Consider the following 12,385-nt stretch of genomic DNA (forward strand, 5'->3'; position numbering starts at 1 on the left):
AACAGGAATAAAAATGAGGGAACTCTGTTCTCTTTGGGGGAACTTGTAACTGGCCATAGACTTCAGGCTCCTCATGCTCCCAGGATGTAAACTTGGGTGTGATAGTGCGGAGTAGTAGAGAAGCACTGGGTGGGTTCAGTGTCAGGAGGCCTGGCTTCCTAGCTGTGTGAGTATGAACAACTCATGAACCTAAGACTCAGTTTGCATATCTATAAAATGGGGAAAAATACCTTTGGCTCATAGGATTGTTTTAAGAATGAAAAACACTGCTTACCGTGAACTGAATAAAATCATGTATGCAAAAGCACTGAAAACTGCAGAGTGCTATACAAAAGTAGGTTTACATCCTGAGTTTAGTCTCACTAATGAGAGAGGGAAAGCTGGTGGGGATGGGGGAGAGGGGTGAGAGGAGAGGGATACGAAATAGAGAACGTTCTGGAAACTTTCCTTTCTGGCTAAGGGAAAGTAATGTGACAATGCCCAGGTAACTATTCTTTGGGTATTTCTCTTTAACTAGGGTTGCTAGAATGGGAACTAGGAGAGAAGGAAAGTCTGCTTAATGATATTTCTAGGGAATCAGGGGGATATATACACCCCCAAAGGCTGACTGCTGTCTATAAGGTAGAACTGAGCTGGCAAATAATATTGTAGCTGACACCTACCGCTGTCAGCTGGCTAGTCAATGACAGGAGAGATTCAAAGCGGGCATTCCCTCTCCAGACCCTGTGCTCATAACTTGAGTGCCCCTCTCAGGGAGATGTTGGGTCCTGGGAAAGGAGCAGCAGAGTTACAGAATTCATTTATACTGGACTCCTTGATTTGAATGCCAGTGAGTTGTTACCAGGCTGGGACATACCTTAGATAACTCACTTCTCAAGGACAGAGATCCTGGGGGACAGATTTCTTCTACCCAGCCCTAGTCCAGCATAGCACCTCCTTAATTCTTGCATTTCCTAGGCTCACATATAGTTTTAGAATTGGAAAGTCATTTCTCTGCAAAGAAATGACTCTTCCAAGGTCATGCGATTCTTAACAATGCTGGAACTTGTTCCACAGATCATTTTACTACCAATGAAAGGACCTGTCTTTTAGCACTTTGGAATGTACCTATCAGTTGACCCTATCATTGCTGGAAAATTCTCTTCTCTCAGGATATCGGTGATGGAATTCACTGTCCTCAAATCTCCATAGTGTTAAAGAGATTAATGACACAGAACACCTTTTGAGCTTTGGGGAAGAAGCCTGCAAGTTATGGAGGAGGAAGAGGAGAGCAGTCCCAATAGTCTTGGGGCAGAATATAAAATCTGTCACAAGGGATCTTTAGCAATTTGTCCTTCCTCTTCTTGAGAACTTCCTGTAGGAAGTCTCACCTAGCAGAGGCTCCATAGTGTTTCAACAAGAGGCCAAAAATCATTTGCCTCTTCGGAAACTTTTTTCCTTCCTCCTTAACTTTCGCACCTGCCACTCTTCTTTCTTGAAAACATTGTTTGACACCCTTCATCCTGGACCTTTCTCTCCTAACCTCAGCCAACCCTAGTCACTGCGAGACTAGTTTCCTGGGCAGTGGCTCCTTTTCTCCTTGGCTTTTCTCCCACTATGTTTTATGCTTCATTCCAAATCTTGGCCCGTGGATCCTGTCTTAGAGATTAGCTTCTATTTCTGCACCTCCCCACTGTGGAGGTGGGTGCCGTTCCTGAGAGCTGCTCGCTCACTCTGGTTCCCCAGGCCCACCAGGAATAGGCTTGCATGGAGGCATCCTCTCCTGCCAAGGTTTTCTCTCTTTCTGTCCTAGTCTACTTAGTACCCTTGACACAGACCAGAGGCACAGGGTGAGGGGAAAGGAAGAGAGGGCCAAGCAGATTCCGTTTTGAGGAAATAGTACAGTTTGCCTTGCCAGGTGAAGAAACAGATATGAGCTCTTCTCATCTCAGGTCCAAATTAATCTAGAACCCAGACTGGAGTGATTAATGGCACCCAGCCACCGTTGAGACACCTCTGAGGGCCCCGAGTGTCTGTCCCATCCCTGACTTGTCACGTTCGAGTGTCTTCCAAAGGGTAAAAGAAGTTCAAGTACGAGGAGCACTGGAGCACTCATTTAATTCGGACCCAAAATGGGGAGATTGTTTGCAAGTTGGATATTATGGGCGCCTGGGAGAAGGCAACTGTATTTTCCCCCAAAGTATTATAACTAGGATGTCAGGTTTATACTTTAGAATTCAGGGAGACAGATTTTTTTTTCTTTTTCTTAATTAAGAGAAAAGATGGGTATAGTTCCCTGACAAGAGATTTTGAAAGAGTGGCTCCAAAGACTTGTCAGTTCTCTGAAGTGCAGTTTTGGTTATGCTATTGTAGATGGTCCCAACAAGGAAGGCAAAAAGGAGCCATTTGAGAAAAAGTTTAAATACCAAGCAAGGCATGATAAAAATACCAAGCAAAGCATGATAAAAAAGAATAGCCACCAGCACTGAGTGTCTGTCTTCCTGTAGCTTTTCAAACCTTATCTTAATTCCCACTCCCACTGCAATCCTTGGAGGAAATAGATGATGAAATTGTCTCATCCTCCTTTGCAGATGAGAGAACTGAGGTTCAGCTTAGGTTTAGATTCAAACCAAGATTAAGGTTGTACAACTAATGAGAAAAGAGCCAGAGTTTGAATGTAGGTCAAGATACCTCTAAAACCTGAATTCTTTCTATGCTGCCCTGGAGGCACCTGTGAGGAAAAAATGTCAATGAGGCCCAGGTTCTGAATGAGATGGGGCTTCCTCAAAAGTCAGGTGACAGCAACAAGTGTTCTTCTTAAAGTCATCTGTGGAAGAAGACTTGATCACAGAGGGAAGAAAGCTTGTCAGTTAATGTTTAAAAAGAGCGCATCTGTTCATTCACAGATGTTTTTTGAGTGCATGCTAATGACTTTAGGTGCTTTCAGTGGCTAGCACATACAGCCTTCCAGAATTTACTGCTGGGTGGAGAACATAGACAAGTGAGTAGGCTATATAGTATGGGATGCTTAAAGAATTCGTAAATGAGGCATTTAGGGTGGTCAGAATTCCTGGTGGAAATGAAATGTTAGCTGAAATCTGAACAATGAGTAGGTGTTGGGATGGAATGGGGAGTGAAACAAGTGGTGAGAGAGGTAAAGGAAGTGTAGTTTAATTTGGCCAGTACTCTTGCCTGGAAAATCCTATGGACGGAGGAGCCTGGTGGGCTGCAGTCCATGCGGTCGCGAAGAGTCGGACACGACTGAGCGACTTCACTTTCATTTTTCACTTTCATGCACTGGAGAAGGAAATGGCAACCCACTCCAGTGTTCTTGCCTGGAGAATCCCAGGGACGGGGGAGCCTGGTGGGCTGCTGAAGCGACTTAGCAGCAGCAGCAGCATTGGAGGAGCCTACATTTTATCTTTTATTCAGCCATCACCCATTATGCATTGAATGCACATGGTGAACCTGAGTGCACAGCAGGGAAGAAGACAGATAAAATGAATTACTGGGAGTAGTAGCTGATGCATGGCAAGGACTCAGCAGATGGTAGCGGTCAGTTATTTTATCATCTTCCAGTAGCAGGTTCGTGCTAAACCCTCAGAATATAAACTTGAGTTCAACATGGTCCCTGACCTTGGGGTAACCACACTATACTGCAAAAAACTCAAGTGAACAGATGAGCTTTACATAGAGGTTACTTCTGTAAGCTCAATATGAGTCAGTTGTCCTATGGTTGCCCCAAGGCAGCATTTCTTTAAAAAGTATAGAAACTAAGACTAGAGTACTTAATATTTTGGGGGACACTTGAATTCTGAGACCCTAATAAATGCTACCTGGAATCAATTACGATCAATTACAACCTGGAAAAATCAATTACAATTTTGCCTTTCTTATCTAGCTTCAGAATCCCTGATGCTACAACAGGAAAGTGTTCATTCTTCTCTAGATTGGTCAGAGCACCCTCAGAACACAGGGTTTAGCAACTCTGTCCTGTGTGTAAAGTATTGTTTTGAGTATTGTGGGGGAGACAAGACAAACAGGAGGTGATTTTTTCTTTAAGATTAATGGGCTTATATTTATAAAGTGCTTTGTAGTTATAAACCACATACATGGATTTTTTTTGGTTGTTTTTAGTAGCAAGTCGTGTCTAACTCTTGCGACCCCATGGACTGTAGGATTTCCCAGGCATGAATACTGGAATGGGTTGCCATTTCCAACTCCAGGGTATCCAGGGTATCTTCCTGACGGAGGGATCAAACCCACGTCTCCTGTATTGGCAGGCGGATTCTTTACCGTTGTACCACCAGGGAAGCCCCACCTACATGGATAAGTTATTTTTATTCTAATCACCAGTGGGGTAATACCAAACAATATAAATACAGTGGGATGCATTAAAATTTTTACAGACATTTGAAAGAGCAAAGTCACTTTCAGTCGTAGGAGATGAAAGAAGGCTCTAACATAAGAGCTGGTCGGGCAAGACAGAGTGTTCTAGAGGGTGCACGCATGAGCGAAGGCGTGTTCCAGAGGGCGCCCGCCTGAGCGAAGGCATGTTCCAGAGGGCGCTCGCGTGAGCGAAAGTGTTCCAGAGGGCACTCGCGTGACTGAAGAAATGTTTCAGAGGCCGCTCGCGTGAGCGAAGGCGTGTTCCAGAGGCCACTTGCATGAGTGACAGTTTGTGGGAGATCATGGGGCCCTAGAGAAGGGGAAAAAAGACCTCAAACAATTTTGGCCTCAAACAAGATTCATTTTAGCCTTTACTTATTTATTTTAAATTTTATTTTATTATTTGCTTATTGACGTGTAATTGATTTATAACCATTTGACTCAGTCTCTTTTACTACTTGTGTGACCTTGGGCAAATTACTCAATTCCTTTCCTGTTTTCATAAAGTAAGGATAATAATATAAACATTTAAGGATTATTATAAGGATGAAACAAGACAATACCTGGCACAGAATGCCAGATAGGGTGGGGGTGGGGGGAAGATCTGTTTCCTTCCATTTCTTTGATACTTATATTCACTCATCGAGGCTAGGGTCATACTTGGGTATCAGCTGTTGCCTTAGTGTGCTAGAGTCCTTGAAGAGTAACTGCTGACCTTATTCGCTGACTGTGACCCTTATGGCATAGTCAGTCACCAGGTTAGTAACATGCATCAGATGGTTACACAACTGTGAGATCGATTAGTGCCCACAACTTAGGGAGATGGTAATAACTATTTGTTTAGGAGCCCTGTATTGTAGGAGTGTGTAGAAGATGTCAGGTCCTGAAGGAGGGCATGGAAACCCACTCCAGTACTCTTGCCTGGAGAATCCTATGACAGAGGAGCCTGACAGGCTAGTCTGTAGGGTTGCACAGAGTCGGACATGAGTGAAGCGACTTAGCATGCACACATGCACGCACATGTTCACTTAGCCTTCCTCTCTGTCAACCCCTAGTACACCGCCCCCCCCCCCACCTTCGCTTTGTTTTCACCAGAATAAAGTGTGATAACCTCACTCCAGGCAGGACAGTGGACATATCCTTGGAGTACTAATTTGACAGATTTGTAATGATGTTTACATGCATTGAAATGGTGTTTCAGCAAGGTAGCTATGGATGGTTAGCTCCATTGTGCCTGCACATATAGCCACGTTCTGGCTTCTCTCATCCAGCTGCAGGCATGCAGCTAATCTCTGCTGAGGACAGCCTCTGACTATTGCTACCCTATTGTAGACCCTGGGTGAGGGACACATGGGCAAGGGCCCAATGACGGTGGGGCTGGTGGGATGTGAGTGTGCCTCACTGAGCCAGGTGGGCAACTGAGTCCCTATGCTGGGTATAGCCTTGGCCTCTGTCTCCCTTGGAACTTCCTGTGCAAAGTGGGACATCAGTTCAGTTCAGTTGCTCAGTCGTGTCTGACTCTTTGCAACCCCATGAATCGCAGCACTCCAGGCCTCCCTATCCATCACCAACTCCCAGAGATCACTCAAACTCATGTCCATCGAGTTGGTGATGCCATCCAGCCATCTCATCCTTTGTTGTCCCCTTCTCCTCCTGCCCCCAATCCCTCCCAGCATCAGGGTCTTTTCCAATGAGTCAACTCTTCGCATGAGGTGGCCAAAGTATTGGAGTTTCAGCTTCAGCATCAGTCCTTCCAATGAACACCCAGGACTGATCTCCTTTAGGATGGACTGGTTGGATCTCCTTGCAGTCCAAGGGACTCTCAAGAGTCTTCTCCAACACCACAGTTCAAAAGCATCAATTCTTTTGGCACTCAGTCCAACTCTCAAATCCATACATGACCACTGGAAAAACCATAGCCTTGACTAGATGGACCTTTGTTGGCAAGGCAACATCTCTGCTTTTCAATATGCTATCTAGGTTGGTCATAACTTTCCTTCTAAGGAGTAAGCATCTTTTAATTTCATGGCTGCAATCACCATCTGCAGTGATTTGGGAGCCCCCCAAAATAAAGTCTGACACTGTTTCCACTGTTTCCCCATCTATTTTCCATGAAGTAATGGGACCAGAAGCCATGATCTTAGTTTTCTGAACTTTGAGCTTTAAGCCAACTTTTTCACTCTCCTCTTTCACTTTCATCAAGAGTCTCTTTAGTTCTTCTTCACTTTTCTGCCATAAGGGTGGTGTCATCTGCATATCTGAGGTTATTGATATTCTCCTGGCAATCTTGATTCCAGCTTGTGCTTCATCCAGCCCAGCGTTTCTCATGATGTACTCTGCATAGAAGTTAAATGAGCAGGGTGACATATACAGCCTTGACGTACTCCTTTTCCTATTTGGAACCAGTCTGTTGTTCCATGTCCAGTTCTAAGTATTGCTTCCTGACCTGTAGACAGAGGAGATGGGAAAAAGGCATTAGGGCATGTACAGAGCAACACCAAAACTGACGGGACTCCTCCTCTACTCCTCCACCGCCTGGGTTACTTCCTAGTTAGGAAAGAAATCTTGACCCCTCCACGTGCAGAGATGCAGAATGGTTGTTGTAACACCGTCTAAGACAAAGGTGTTGTTCTTGTGCCCCTATTCGAATGTCATGTCATGTCATATACACAGCATCAGAATGTTTAGGAAACACTGAGAGCGTAAAAGAAGTAAGGCGAGTTTGAAACAGCTGACCGGGGAAGGTTTCTGAGGATCTTGAGTTGGGGTGGAAAGAGGAGAGAGAAAGCAGGAGGAAAAGCGTCTCCAGCTGCACTCATGGCTCTTGAGGCGCTAAGGGTCAAGTGGGACCGATAGGACCCGGGCCCTGGAGCTACCACCACTGTGTCAGGGGTAGGTCGGGGGTGACCAGCTGGAGGGGAGCCCTGGCTGGGATCCCCTGTGATCAGGCACCGTCAGGACCTCTGCCCACTTCCCAGCCCCCTCCCTGGTGTCCCCTTCCCTGTGGTTTGGGGATTCTGAACACTGGGAGGCCTTCTGGGGGAGGATCTCATCTCCTAGTTCCCTCTTAGGGCCCTGCATCCCCAGTGGGGTTTCCCCTTTGACCTTGGTGAGACGGAACCCTTGGTCTCCTCCTGGGTTCTGTGTCCTTGGCTGACCTGGGGCAGGATATCCTTCCGGTCTGCTACCAGGAAGAGGAGAGAGGGACTTCCTGGCTGTGGGGTGAGGCCAGGCTAACAGCAGTCAAGGCCAAGGATCAGGGGGTCAGTGACTTTAAGGGTCAGGCCGCCTCGTGGACAGCGCTTAGGGGAACTTGTGCCTTGGAGAGGTTGGGAGCTGGGACCGGGGGAGGAGTGGCAAGGCCTGTGTCAGATATCCGTGTCCTCCACCTTCTCATGGATCGTTGCTTCTGGTGCCACTCGCAATTTCCTTTTCCATTTCCAGATTCCCTTAGGTTGAGCACCCTCTCCTCAAGACTCTGCTTTTTCACTGCAGATGTCCCTCTGACACCCCTGAGTAAATTAGTATCAGATGTTTGGTGGTGTTTTGTATGTGGTGTGTATGTGTGTTTCTGGTCTGAAAGAAGGGGGCCACTTGGGAACTGACACCCCTTCCCTTGCCCATCCTGGTTTGTGAGGACCCCAGGGTTCTCCATTGATCGAGGGGATAACCAGCCGCCGCTGAGGCTGACCAGGTTTGTTTAGGCAAAGGCCCTCCGGGGCTCTGTGTCTGGGGCCTCCTTCCCTGGCGTCTCCCTCCTGCGAGCTCTCCTGGCTGGCCCAGCCTTGCCCTGCACCCTGCAATGTGGACAGGGAAGGGCCCTGGAACTTAGGGGCCCCGTTTTCCTTTTCTTTGGGTTCAACTTCCTGCTGCTTTTCTTAGGCTTCTTTGCCGGCGGCACTAGAACTGTCCCCTCAGATGTCTAGGCCGGCTTCCTCTGCCCTCGGGGAGCTGCTGAGGGGGTGAGCTGGAGGGTGTGCGGTGGGTGGCAGTGTGCGGGGTGGGAACGTGTGCAGTTTGTGTGGTTGCTGTGGCTCTGGGCCCCTGGGAGTGACTGCAGTCTACTGGGGACTTTCTTGATTTGGGGAACTAGCACTAATGGAAGATACTCAGGCCTATCAGGATTGCAGGGTTAGGGACTGTGGTGGCAGAGAGACAGCGGTCAGAGCTGGCGGAGGGAGGTGCAGAGCCTCCCTGCCCAGAGGGCGGGAAGGAGCTTGCCCTGGGGACAGTGGGGGCAGCCGGTCTTCACTCCTCCGAGGTTCCCATGGGTGACTGGCTCAGTCTTTTTCTGCTCGACTTCCTTTCACCCTTCCCTGGGCCAAGCAGGTGGCTGTCAGCTGCCCACACAGCCTGGCTTGCCCGCTGGCTCCTCAGCTTGGGCTTCCAGCCATTGCCCTGCCCCTCCCCATGGGCGGCACCATGGCATGGGGGCTGCTGGCTCCCTTTCTCTACTCTGTGGACTCGTTCTGGGGACCTAGCCCCCAGGTCCTTCTCGTCCCGGGCTCTGACCATCATCAGTGCCAAGCGTGTCCTCGTGGGGAGGCGCGTGGGGCTGGGGCAGGCTTGTTTCTGAGGACCAACAGCAGCGTGTGGCCTCCCCACCCTGGGTCATGGGCCCTTCCCAGCTCTGCGGTGAGAGCCCGGGCAAATGCACTGAACGTTCGTGGGTCTCATTTGACTCCTTTCTATTAGACAGGCGGGTCCTGTCATGGAGACGGGAGATAGCCTTTCAGATGTCCAGGAAAGGTGCTACCAGAAAACAACTGAAGAATGGTTATAAGTGAATGAATTGGAGACACTCCCTGCAGATCAGAGAGTTGATCCTCAGCAAAGATGCCATTCTTGCGGAGGATGGTCTCACTGGTGTTATTCGTTGACTCCGGCTAGTCTGATGCCTCGGTGGTTACCCCGAGATACTTCCCCATCCTCTTGCTGCGGGCATGGGGCGTCATTTGCGATGCTGCTCAGCTCTCCCTTCTTCTTCCCTGCAGACTCTGATGGGTTGGCCCTGCCCAGCTTGTGAGGACTTGAGGAGTCTGCACTGGAGCCGTGAGCCAGAGTGACACCACCTGTCATCTCTCCCCTCCGGTGAGTCCTCCAGGCAGAGCAGAGCCTTGCTGGTGTGTTGGGTCCTCACTTTGGTGCCTTGGCTGGATGGGAACAGCTGTGACCTGCTTTCTGGGTTTTGCTTAATGGGCTGGCCTCCTCTAGGGAGTTTTCCCAGCCCACGCAAGAATCCCGGAGAACTGGATTCCAGCGGGCATGAGCTGAGGAAGCTAGACTGGAGGTTCAGCTGGAGGTGTCAGGCAACAGTCTAATCTTGCAGGAGCTCTCAGCTGCAGCCAGCAAATGGCACTGGGAAAGGCTGCTGTGTCCCCGTGCCCTCCTCCACCCACTTTCTTATATCCCCCTCCTTGAGGGGTTTCCTTTATGCTTCAGGGGCCTACAGTAGATTCAGAGAGGCTGAGGTTTCCTAGATTTTGGAAATGTTAGGTTGTTTTTCTTTTGTAGGTAGGTTGGGGTGCACTTTGGTGGGAACTGATTTGAACTAGAAGGACTGGTTCTTGGAGCGGAGGGCAGGCAGCAGAGAAAGTGGGAAACGTGGCCCAGGCAGAGGGGAGGTGTGGCTGCTCTGGCTCCTGGGAGGGTTCCTGGGTTAGAAACTCACATGCTGCCAAGACCTTTCTTTCCTTTTTGCCAAATGTTCCATTCAGCTGACTGCCAGCTCCTGGTCCTGGGCCCTACTGTCTGTAACAGGGTGGCTCTTGGAAAGTTTTGAGAGGAGCCATGAGCTGCCGCCTCACCTGTTCCATCCCTGACTGTCTTAATACCAAGACCCCATGTCTACAGGGTGTGTGCCGGGAGCTTTGAGCCCCAGGGATTCCCTGTGTGTGCACGTGTACGTATGTGTGTATGCTTTGAACAGAACCTGCTGCACAAATGGTTTCTGAGCAGGGACTGGGGACTGTGAATGCAAACCTGACGGATGTAACTGTGTCACACGGCCTCCTGACCCTCCGCTCTCTTAGGACCAGAGAGCCTTTTATTAGAGTTCTTGGGTCCGCTTTGGCTTCAGATTGGTGGAGAATCCAGGGTAGGCCCAGCAGAGAGAGAGATGGAAAGTAAGTCCAGTAGCAAAGACTCAGCTACATGGGACTGCCTTCATTTGGCTAAGAGGGTGCCGGAGAGGGGCTATGTGAGTAGGAAGAAAGCGCAAGTCTCTTTCTTCTACATTTGGAGCTAAGTGAGAACCATGCCGAGAGAACATGGTTAATAAGAGAAAGGCTTTGTTGGTGTGTGTTACTCAGTGATGGGCCTGACTTCAAAGCAGCCTGCAGAGTTGTATAAAACCTGTAGGTTTTCATTACAGAAGCAGGGATCGGCTGCACCTGTTTGAGGCAGAGAGCTGACCTACTTGACTTCTGGTGATACCTCCCTGCTGGAGGAGTCGGATTCCTGGCACGGGGCACGCTGACTTCCCTGTTGGAGCTGTGGGCAGGGAGATGCGGAGCAGGACAGCAGGGTGTGGGTTGAGGGGTGGGCGATGGGTCCCTGGCTGCAGAACCACTGGAATGGAGGTCTGGATAAGGGTGGCTGTTGGGCGTGGCTAGGGGGAGGGTCCTCTCAGAAGAGAAAACTCTGTGAGCCAAAGGGATTAAGCCCTAATGGCCTCCAACCCTTTGACACATTCTGTCCCGAGAGGTGGTGTGGAAGGTCTCCTCCTAGGGCAGCCCTAGGACTGAGTCATCTTAGGGAAGACAGAGGCTTGAGACTGCACATTTCTCACCACCTTTCTTGATATCTCTCCATTTCCCCTGCTTGGTGAAGATGGGCCAAGATGGGCAAGGTTCAGGCGGGGCTTGAATTATTTATGATAATCTGTCACTTTCGCTAGATCATAAGCTTCCTGGAATTGGGCCATTGTCAACTGAATACTTGCATCTAGTATGGTGCCTGGCACGCAGCTGGTACTCAACACCCATTAGATTCCACTCTGTGGCTCAGGATGTGGGGACCCAGACCCATTAGTCTGTCCCAAGCAGGGCAGTTCTGATACAGTGGCTCCCATCGAGGCAACAGGAAGCCCTCTCCACCCAGAGCTGGAGTCACCGCTGGCCCCTGGGGCCCTGCCTTCTCTGGCACAGGCCCTGCACAGAGTCAGCTCACTGCAGGGACTGCCCTCTCCTTTCTCCCCACCCTTTGACTCTGAACCATTGTGTGGCTCTGCTCGGACCAGCCTCCTCCCCTCTGACCTCCAGCCATCTGTTGGCAGCTGTGTGAACTTGAGTTTGGTGCCTGGTGCTGCTTAGACCCTGGCACCGACCCGCTTGGCCATAAGCCCCTTTCCCTTCACCAGCTGACTGCCTGGTGCTCTGTGGTTCTGAAACCTTAGTCCTTGGTGTCAGATCTGCACATCTGTATTGCCTGAAGGTCTTTGAAATGTTCAGAGTCCAGGGACTCACCCCACTAAATCAAACCCTCCAGGAGAAGGGCCAGGAATCTGTATGTTTGAAAAACTTACCAGATGGCAATTACAAGCATTCAAATGTGGGCCCTATATTAGGTAATATTATTGGGTCAGCGTTACATTTTGCAGGTATGCTAACTGGCGTTGTGTTTACCTCGGAGAATGGCCTAGTTCTTCTGTAGAGATTCAGGCTAAAGTAGTTAGAAGTGAAGCGCTTGCATCTTACTTTCAAATGTTAAGCAGAGAAAGTGTGTTCAAATGTGGGGAAATGTTAATAATGAGTGCATGCAGGTGAAAGGTAACTGGCTGAAAATGGTCTTTCAGATCGTTTTCATCTACTTTCTTGAGAGATGGATACTGGAAGAGAAAATAGCTGGGGCCACCAAGGCGCACAACTCCAGGGGGCACCACTGTCTTTGTTGTGGTAGATGGTGTCAATCACATAGAATAGAGTGTCTGGGTGCTCCTTGCAGTTTGAGACAGAGTGGTCTTGGCCCCTGCCTTCTCTTCCTGGATGAACTGCAGAGTAGCAAAGACCCTGGTCCT

General features: G+C 49.2%; 1 protein-coding gene and 1 non-coding gene across 2 annotated transcripts in view; both read left to right on the plus strand.

Moving 5' to 3' along the window:
• The window catches only part of PIK3C2B (phosphatidylinositol-4-phosphate 3-kinase catalytic subunit type 2 beta), a 66,561-nt gene that overhangs the window by 2,117 nt on the left and 52,059 nt on the right, over positions 1-12,385 (plus strand). Inside the window, exon 2 of the mRNA XM_040262999.1 lies at positions 9,363-9,459. The gene's annotated coding sequence lies outside the window, so the exon portion shown is untranslated. The remainder of the gene's footprint in view (positions 1-9,362; positions 9,460-12,385) is intronic.
• On the plus strand, positions 5,010-5,139 carry LOC120880677. The gene has a single exon (XR_005725086.1). It is a non-coding gene; the product is annotated as a small nucleolar RNA SNORA3/SNORA45 family (small nucleolar RNA).

The sequence above is a fragment of the Oryx dammah genome, unplaced genomic scaffold, assembly GCF_014754425.2.
Source record: "Oryx dammah isolate SB20612 unplaced genomic scaffold, SCBI_Odam_1.1 HiC_scaffold_21, whole genome shotgun sequence".
Taxonomy (NCBI): domain Eukaryota; kingdom Metazoa; phylum Chordata; class Mammalia; order Artiodactyla; family Bovidae; genus Oryx; species Oryx dammah.